A 9,661-nucleotide genomic window follows, 5' to 3' on the forward strand; every position below is an offset into this window, starting at 1 on the left:
GTGCAAAATAAATGAGGTTGTAACTATTGTGTCTGTTTCTGGCTGAATGGACATTTTTAAGCACAGAATGAATGGAGTTCATTTAGAGGTCTTGCAAAGGGACTCGGACTCTTTTCATGCATAATGGATTTCAGTAAGAACATTTAGGACAAACAACTTTTTTTTTTTTTTAATTTAACCCTTTAAGTTAAAGGGAGAGAGTGGTTAAGAAAGAAAAATCAGAATAATTTTGGTATTGTTCCCCATTCAGTGATGGCATGCACACTCGTTACACAAGAAATAAAGACAGCAAGATCAATCTGAAGGAAATTATCTCAATTTCTATGCCTAAAAATGAACTACAACAGTCCTGGTGCACTACACAGTAATCAAAAAGAAATCAACAATTACTTAATATTACCACTTTGCAAGCCAACTTAATCATGAACAATAGGTTGATAAGTTAATTATGCTACTAATATAACACTTCCAGACTTCATAAACCACAGTTTTCTTGTGTTTACACATGTGATTAAAGAAGTTACAAGTCATAGATGCAGATGGATAACAAAAGGGAAAGGACTGAACTTTCTAATTCTTTTTCCATTAGAAATTTAAACAATGCTATTTGAACATATTAACATTCTCACATGTTTGGGATTCCCCTTTGCTCACAGAGATGTAATTCACACTGTACATATATATTTAAAAACAGAATCTAATCATGCATTTAAAACTAGTATGAATCTGCACCCTTTCCATCCCCTTCCAGTTTCTAAAAATATTTAATGCATTTTTTTCCCTAAAATTTGCTGATAACAAATAGGAACTAATTTCAAGAAACTATGTCAAATATCAGTAAGTTTGGAAAGCTTCCTATTTTTTAGCTAATATTTTAACTTCTTTCCTAGGGAAATAGCACTGTTACCTCACTGACTGAACTAAGCCAAATTTGACAGATTGCAAGACATGCAAGACAATTACATTCCTATGGATTTTGTGAAAAACTGGTGGATGTAAGGGACAAAGATACTGCAGGGAAAATATGGATAGGTCAGAGGACACAAATCTGTGGAAAGTAGGCTTAACTGGTTACATTGTTATTTTGTCACAGTTACTCATCACTTTCTCGGTACCCTGAACAACACTGCCATCAAAACTGGAGTGAGAAAATGTTCTGACAACCCATAAAATGATACAAAGATTATTAGAAAGGCAGACTCCTTCTCACAATGCAGTTGTTACAGGGCAAAAAGCCCCAACATGCCAATCAGCAACACCACCCCCAACCCCTCCAAACCAGAAAATCAGCAACATCTCCACTCCTGACCCCACCAAATATGTAAAACAAGTAAGAAACCACCCGCTATCCCCCCTCCCAGATTTATGCACAGTCTCAGCTCTTAGCTCATTAACTTTCTGTTCCTCCTCAAAAAGCTGTAGAACTACAGAGAAAGATCCAAAGCACCAACAGTTTTTCAAAACAGAAGCAGGATCTGCTTTCTCTCCCGGCTTTCTCCCTCCCTTTGTGGCAAAGTGTCATGTTCTTTGTGAAATGTGAAACAATTATTCATTTGAATATATAAAAATGACCAGTGAGATTAATAACTTTGGCTACTTGAATTCAGTGGAATACCATTAGGAAAGTTCCTGCTGGTGAAACCCCAGCCAGAATATTTAGAGATCACATCAGAGACTAATGATCTTCTGACATCAGTACTAAATTTAAAGAGCTGACAAAGAAAACATCTGTAAAATACCATTCCTTGCTGATTTTTATCTCTAACTAATCACCTAAAAACTCTTAAAAGCAAAAGCTCAAATATCCTTTTCTCAACTTTTAGACACTCATTGTGTATATATGGTATTTTATACCATACCAGGCTTGAAATACCTGATTCGATTAGTTTTATTTCTGCTATTTCAACGTTACATCAATATAACACATCTTATGGACATATTGAATTTTTTGGTGTTCATACAGTTTGATTTCCTAATTACCTTATGAGCAAATGAGATGATAAAACATGAAATGGCCATACATAATGCAAATGAACATATAACACATTTCAAAGTTAACTCTTAACGCATTCACAAAACCACATGCCTCTTCTGTGGAAAGGCTCAAGGACAGACAATCCTTACTTGCTGTCCTTGCTCTCTGTCTTATATCCTCCTTCTGATTTTGTATTCATATGATCCTCTGACAAGATGACTCAGATTGTTAAATGGCCAAAAAAAAGAGAGTACAATTTCAGAATTATTCATGAACCTGAATAATTCCTTAGAGAGGAAAACCCACTAAATTTCATGCAAGGAATGGAGCAAAACAAGTTCCCCCTTTAGCAGCAGCAGTTGAATAATTTGATTTAATAAATGCTTTTATTCAAATTTTAAAAAAATAAAATCACAGTTGTGTCCTAGTCAATCAACAAAAGATCAGAACGACCTTCTCCATGAACTTTTCTCCTGGAGCCCTTCTTTCTATTATATTCCCCAACACCATCCCTACGGCTGCTCTCAGACAAGCCAATAATGTCACACTAACTTTCTACTACCACAGCACTAGAACCCAAGTAAATTTGCCATAGTAAGTTATTTGGTATAGTTTTATCTTAACAGTGTCAGTTACTCTGAAAATCCTATGACAAAATATTCAAGGATCCTCTCTCTAGATTTCTAGAGTGTGGGGCTTCCCTCTGCAGCAGGTGAAACCAAAGTCAACCTTGCTATGAGGTTACTGCACTCTACAATTTTCATGAGGCAACTAGAGCCTATTTCAAGGTAAGAGATCCAAATTTAATAACAATTACTTTTACAAAATAACTTGGATATTTTATTCAGAGTACAAGACTGGCACCCAATGTGTATATAAAACAGGGAAGCTACTCCTGAGGGAATGGAGCCTAAGGAGACAATGGGCTTCTGGAAAAACTGGTAGGACACCATCAACAGTAACTGAAAGACACTGAGCAGACTCCCATTATATAATCAGTGGCTTATAATTGGTCAGAACAAATGCAGCACACAGGTTTATCTAAAACTCAGTCATTTAAAGCAAGTTTCTCTTGCCTCTGTAAAAGTTATTTGGATTATGTATGGTTAAGTTTTTTAGTATGTCAGTTTTACTTTGGTAATGCTTCTCTTTCTTATCCTTTTGTTTGCTTGTTTGTCTGCTAAATATGATCCACTGCTTAATGGGGGACTGTTTTTCCCCTGTGCGACTCAGAACAGAATTCTGTAACAGTAACATAAGCAAAAAACGTAAGCAAGCATGATTTTAAACTCTGCAATTCTACTCAGGCAAGTCTACACAGGCAACAAGAAACAAAATGCAGGAATACAGCCTTGCCTCAAGGCAAGAGGGTAGGAGAGAGCCATTACGTGTTTATTATGCATCCAGGGAAAGGGAAGCCAGAATTGCTGGTTTTCTCTCTTCCTGAGAGGAAGGAAGAAATGGCAAGGAGCCATTGTTGACAGAAGCACTCTATTCCCTCCATCCCAAAGAGGCTCTGACTGTAGAGGATATTCAGATCATCTACTGTAAAATGACCACACATTTCTGTTCACTGACCCACCATTTATTTCCTCAGAACCTTAGAAAGAGAGTAGGTGCAAGAGTAACTTCTCAGAATGTCTCTCACGGCAGTCCCAGGAAGTCTGCAAGTGGCATCTGGTATCAGTGGGACGCTATTGCTCTGATACGGCACCAATTCACTAATGCATTTGTGGCAGCAGAAATAACTATCACCCCAAAAATGCAAATTTTTCTTTCAGCAATAGTAAAGACATTTCCACTGGAAAAGTGCCAGCTACTTAAATTATTCATCTGTAGTAGTAAAATATTTTAATAATGCAGGATCTATCAATAAAATCTGGAAAGAGACCTGTACATTTGGAAGGCAATTATGAATGTGTAATTCCTGTAGAAATTTCATAAGCAGAGCAGCAGCACACATTTATTTAAATGCCTTTACAGACAGACTGCCAAATCTTAAAGCCTTTCTTTCACTCCACACTTTCCCACCACCGTGAGAACTATTTCTCATTAACAACCAAATTGGTTTCAGATGCTCTGCTATAAGATGTTACCTTAGAAACCATTTGGTAAAAGACTGTGGCTTCCTTCCATAGAAATCTCAAGCAGTGAAAAGGCAGATTTTCTGGCATAAATCAAATCCAATTTCTAGGGTTCATTAAACCTTTTCTCCTCAGAGTAATGTTTTGTGACTAGATCTTAGCAGTTAATAGTGCACGAAGAATTGCTGGTGTGAACCAGTTTTAAATGATTTTCATTCTATTCCCTTCTTAACTCAATTGAAACTACTTTCAGTACTTACCACACCTTGATAGAACCTTTAACTTCATAACTATGAGGCTATTTATTATGTGCAGCAAATAGACTGAACAAAAATATTATTTTCCTTCCTTTTTGAAACATGTCCTTAGACTACTCTATCTGATAAGGATGACATTAATTAATTAACATTAGACATTTGGAGATACTTTACAAATGAGACAAACCCATGACAAATTTTTTCACCTCTATAAAACTTCCACAAAAAAGAATGATCGAAGGACAATAAAATACTAAGCCCATATTCTGTACTTAATTAAAACATTATCAAAATAATTTCTGCTGTGAAAGGTTGACTTAAAAATCAATTATATAAATAATTTATGATTAGCATAGCCAGCATCCAATTATGTAGAGGGACAGCAAATTTACGATATGGAGTCGAACTTGAGACCAATAATTCAAAACCACTTAAAATACTGTAAAAATAATATTATAGGAAAAATTATAAAGAGAACTGTGATTTGTAGTGACTCATAGCTTTACACAATGAAAATATATGTACAATAATTACCACTGTGACAATAATACCATCCTAATTCGAGCTGATGGGTAATTTCTGACATCATACCAGTGCTCTTTACTTGCAAAGTGCAATTGTGAATGATGACAGATCCCCCTCCTGCACTACCACATGACACTACGAGGGCTGAGACTCGTGTGTCCCACTGGTAACTAATTGTGTTCATCAGCTCCAAGGACAGCAACAACCCAGCTCCCCTCAGGGCAAACTAAACTGAACCATAAACAACACTTCTGATTAAATGCTTCTTTTCCCCCACAACATCTTAAGAATTTAAAATGCATTTTCTAAAAGTTTCTGAGACAAATTACATCTCCTCTAGCCCCTCCTCTCACACTGCATATTCAGCCGTAGAAATGTATGTATTAGAATGCAAAGCACCTCCATTTAGGCACTAGGAATGACAAACAGACCTTCAAGTTATGAAACTGCTGCAAAGCCACAAAAAGGGCTTTCCCCTTTCTCTCTCTCTCTCCTTCCCCTTTAACAAGGACTTTGTGTCACTCTCTGTGCTGTACTTTGCATAAACATTAGAACTGAAGAGAGTTTGGGAATTAGCACCTCCCTTCTCCTCATCTGGTGACATGAGGAACTACTGCAATTCAGGTTACAGCAGCATGTGACATCACCATCCAATGCTGCTAAAACTATGCTAGCAAGCTCTGGCAAAGAAAAAAAGTATGATGACTAAAATCTGCTGCAAGAAGGCTGAAAGATAAAGCTTAGCTTTCTTTTTTCCCCCCTCCCAAAGTTTGGTATGTTTTTTTTTTACACTAAAGAAATATGCTGAAATACAAAAATGATATCTACTGCAGCTTGCTTCTCTGTTAATTTCAAACTGCTTACAAAACATTTGTTCTTCTCTTGGGCAATTAGGCTTGTAACGTTTCAAAGTCTTAATGGCAAAGAAAAGTTAAAAGCATACACATGAAGTGCCTCTGCTTACACTGGTAGAAGTTTTAATTATTAAACAGTGATTGATTTATTAAACAGTATTTTGATTGATTATTATACAGTAGATTGAGTTATTACTTAAACTTAGTGAAGGCTATCTAAAATTCATCCGTATCACATCAGCAATACAGTGATTACCAAAAATAATCCAGTGTGAGAAAGGAAGCTATTTTTCTGCTATTAAATCACAGTTCATATGCCACAATATAAGGTAAAATCCCCAGCAAACATAAAAAGCTGACCTCATAGATTTGTAGGTGTACAAGATAGCAGAGACAAAGCAGCAACTTCCCTCCAAAAAAAAGGATAATATTTCTGTACTGTGTACTCTGATGGAAGCAAAAGTTGGCCCAGCATTTTGCCCCAGATGCATTTATTAGTACCCATTAAAACAACACTTGTATAGTATTCAGTCTTTTTTAAGGAGTAAAACAGCACCAGGCTGGAAGGAGGTGAAGCTGGAAGAAAGCAAGGAAGGTAGGATCTCATGAGGTTCAGTCAGGCTGGGAGAAGGCACTGCTCTGTTCCACTGTGTACAAGCACCCAGCTGCCTGGGATATGGCCACAGTCCCTGCAGGAGAGAGCTTAAATATCTGGAGGCCCTCAAAGATCAAGTACAACTTCTCAAGGTCAGATCTACTGAAACAGTGGATGAATTGAGACAGAAAGATTTATAGAGGTGGCATTTTGTTCATCACAAGAGGCTATTAAGGCAACTTGGTAACCACGGGTGAGAAGCAGAGCCTCAAGAGAACAAAAAAAATGGCTGAGACATAAAAAAAAGAGAAGAAATAAACAGCCAATTCTTATTACAGGATAAGATTAATAGTAGGGAATGCCATAGGTCTTGGTACCAGGACCACTGTTCCATAAATTTCCTTAAGAACCAAAGCCATGAAGAAACAGGAGCCATGAATTTTAAAAAAAGGCAGTAACAGTAGAAAATGAAAAAAAGCAAAGGCCATTGAATTGCAAAGCAAAATCTCATTTTATTCCAGTCCTGCAGGACTGGGTCTTTTTTTGATCACAGCTAAGTTTAAGAATGAAAATAAGCAACTCTAGGATTAATAATTAAGAAATAGGTAACTGGATTACTAATACATAATGGAATGTTAAATTACTTCCATTCAGCATTAAGGTTTAAATTTATGTAGCATTTTGATGAAAAAACCAACACAATCTGATGCAATGAAAGTGGAGCAATCTGATTCTGTGCTTTTTGCCAGGAGGTCTATTTGTTGTGAAAAGAACTGGGAACAATACAAGCCCTGAGTGGTTGCAATGCAAATGACGCAATGTCTTAATGCAATCAGTAAAAATCAGTCAAAACCTACTTTTACAATTTATTTACTTAGACAAGGGTACAGCAGAGTATCAGGAATGTTATCTATGAAACACCCTGCAATGAGGACAGAGATATTTTAATTGTTTCCCTTGAGTCTGGAAGGATTCTGTGTGCATTACTTTCCTGCAGGATTTGGCTGTTTGACCAGAAGCTACTCAGAGCAGTACCTGACTGCTTTCCCAGCTACAGTACCTACAATAATGATGCTGGGCATTCTTGAATGATCTTCTTTAAAGAACATTTTTACTACTGATAAAATACTCACTCTGTATGACCTCAGTAAGACACAATGAGTATAAAGACTTAATTATTTTGTTTAGTAATTTTGTGTCCTGATGCCCCTTCCCAAACAAGTATGCAATTAATTTTATTATTTAATAAGAGTCTCTAATAAGTCTCTCATTAGAGACTTTTTTAATCTCATCAAGTTGTTATTAATTCTAGCTGCCCCAAAGATTACATAGAAAACAACATTACACAAAAAGATTCTATATATTTTTGGTATCACCAGCAGATCTTTTCAAGAAATCACTGGCTACTTGACCAAGCCACCAGAATTTAATTATTATCATCCCTAAAAAACCCAAACAAAACCACAAGCACAAATTAACAAAGAAAAACACACACACACACACACACACCCCTGTTCTAATGGGAATATAACTACCATATAAAGGGAATGAAGAGAGTTTCAATAGAAAGTACCAAAACAATCCTGAAGAGATAGCAACCATTCGCACATGACCGTGACAAAGGTCCTAATATTTCAGTTACAGGAAGAAAAGCCCTTGTGCTACTGAATTATAATCAACTGCTATTAAGAGTGGCATTTTCACTCCTCAGACTTAAAAAAAAAGGAAGTGACAACTGTCTAAGCGAGAGCTTCCTACTTAACAGAAGTAAGCATGAACAGTTCAAATTATGCATTTTTCTTCCAAAACCTGACAAGGATGATATTGTGTATGCCATTTTGACTAGTGATAATTTTTGGAGGATGCTGCTTTAGGTAAGCACCAAGTATTCTGTAGTTAAGAAACTGTTAGAATATAATTTTCTACTATAGTACAAAGTCTCACCAACAGATTCTCAGACACATGTAGCTCTTATGGAAAAGTGTGGCTACATCTGCAACTTTGTATCAGTTATTTGCCATGCAATTCCAAAACACTAATCTTATGAGCAAGATAGTGCATGTATCCTTTTTCCTAATGCAATCTACAGCCACTGTGAGGTAATGTACTCTCTGGGGCACAGATTTACCCTTGAGACAAATATTAGGGCCAAAATGCCAATTCATTTTAGACTTAAGCCTACTCCAGTAGAAAGCAGCCTTTGTAATGAAAATTGACCATAAACATGCCTAACCCTCTGCACGTGGATAATGTTGGCTAACACAACAGATTGCATTAAACCATATCAAACAGAAAGTTACCAGCAGTTTTCATAACCACACAATAAACAAGGTGCAGATGATTTTTATCTGTTAAAACTTTAGCCATACAACATATTTCCAATATAAAGGTGAGCTGCCTTATAATAATTGCTTGTGTCTCAGGCAAGTCAGCTTGTTTTACCATTGCTAGTAGACTGGTCTTTTTGCCAGACACAAGACACTAAGAATATGCATCTAAGTAGATACGAGATTTTGGAGGTACACAATTTGGCATGTTATTCCAAGCAACCCTTCAGGCTGAACACAAATTTTGCATACTCCATGGCCTTCTCTGGTGTAAAAATTCATCTTTCTCCCTAGAGATTTTAATGGAAATGGAGCACAAGAGCACAAAGCCCCAGAAAGTGAATGATAACCTAATGAAAGACTTAACTTTCTTCCCCACGTCTCCCCTTTTGCATCAAACCTTGACCAACTTACTGAACTTCTATACAAATGACAAATAAGCTGTGGCATGGAAATCCATTAAGAAAAAATGAAACCATACCAAAAAACCACCATCATAAATACCTTTTGATAACTGAAGACCGAACAGGAAGAGATAATTTTGACAGAATGCTATTCCAGGGTGTGGTGGCACTCTCTGGAGTCACATGTTCTGGACAAGAAACACATTACCTATCTCCTAATTCAGTTCTCAGATACTACAAAAGGGGTTTCATCACTGCAAAATAACTTGCAAAGCTATCTGAGCTGCCTTCCAGGTGGCACAACTGGACAGCTGAAAAGTTGAAACCATCTTTATGCATATTTAGCATATTTATCTCTCTGAAGCTTTTAGAAAGATTATCTAGCAACAGATGCAACATCCATATCTATTAAAGTTGTCTTTGAGGCACCAGATAACAATTAGGTCTGCATGTTTAGAGGGATAAGAAACGGCAAACAAATCCTGCAGAAAATGGCCTTGCAGAAAATGCATTCTCATTTAAGAAAATTTGCCTATACTTCATATCCGAGTAAATTTTTTGCACTGCAAATATTAGTTAATGCAGTAAGACTGTAACAAAAAGAAGCCATTAATGTGGAAAAGAAAAATTAAGTGAGAAC

The sequence above is a fragment of the Vidua macroura genome, chromosome 9 (genome assembly GCF_024509145.1).
Source record: "Vidua macroura isolate BioBank_ID:100142 chromosome 9, ASM2450914v1, whole genome shotgun sequence".
NCBI classification, from domain to species: domain Eukaryota; kingdom Metazoa; phylum Chordata; class Aves; order Passeriformes; family Viduidae; genus Vidua; species Vidua macroura.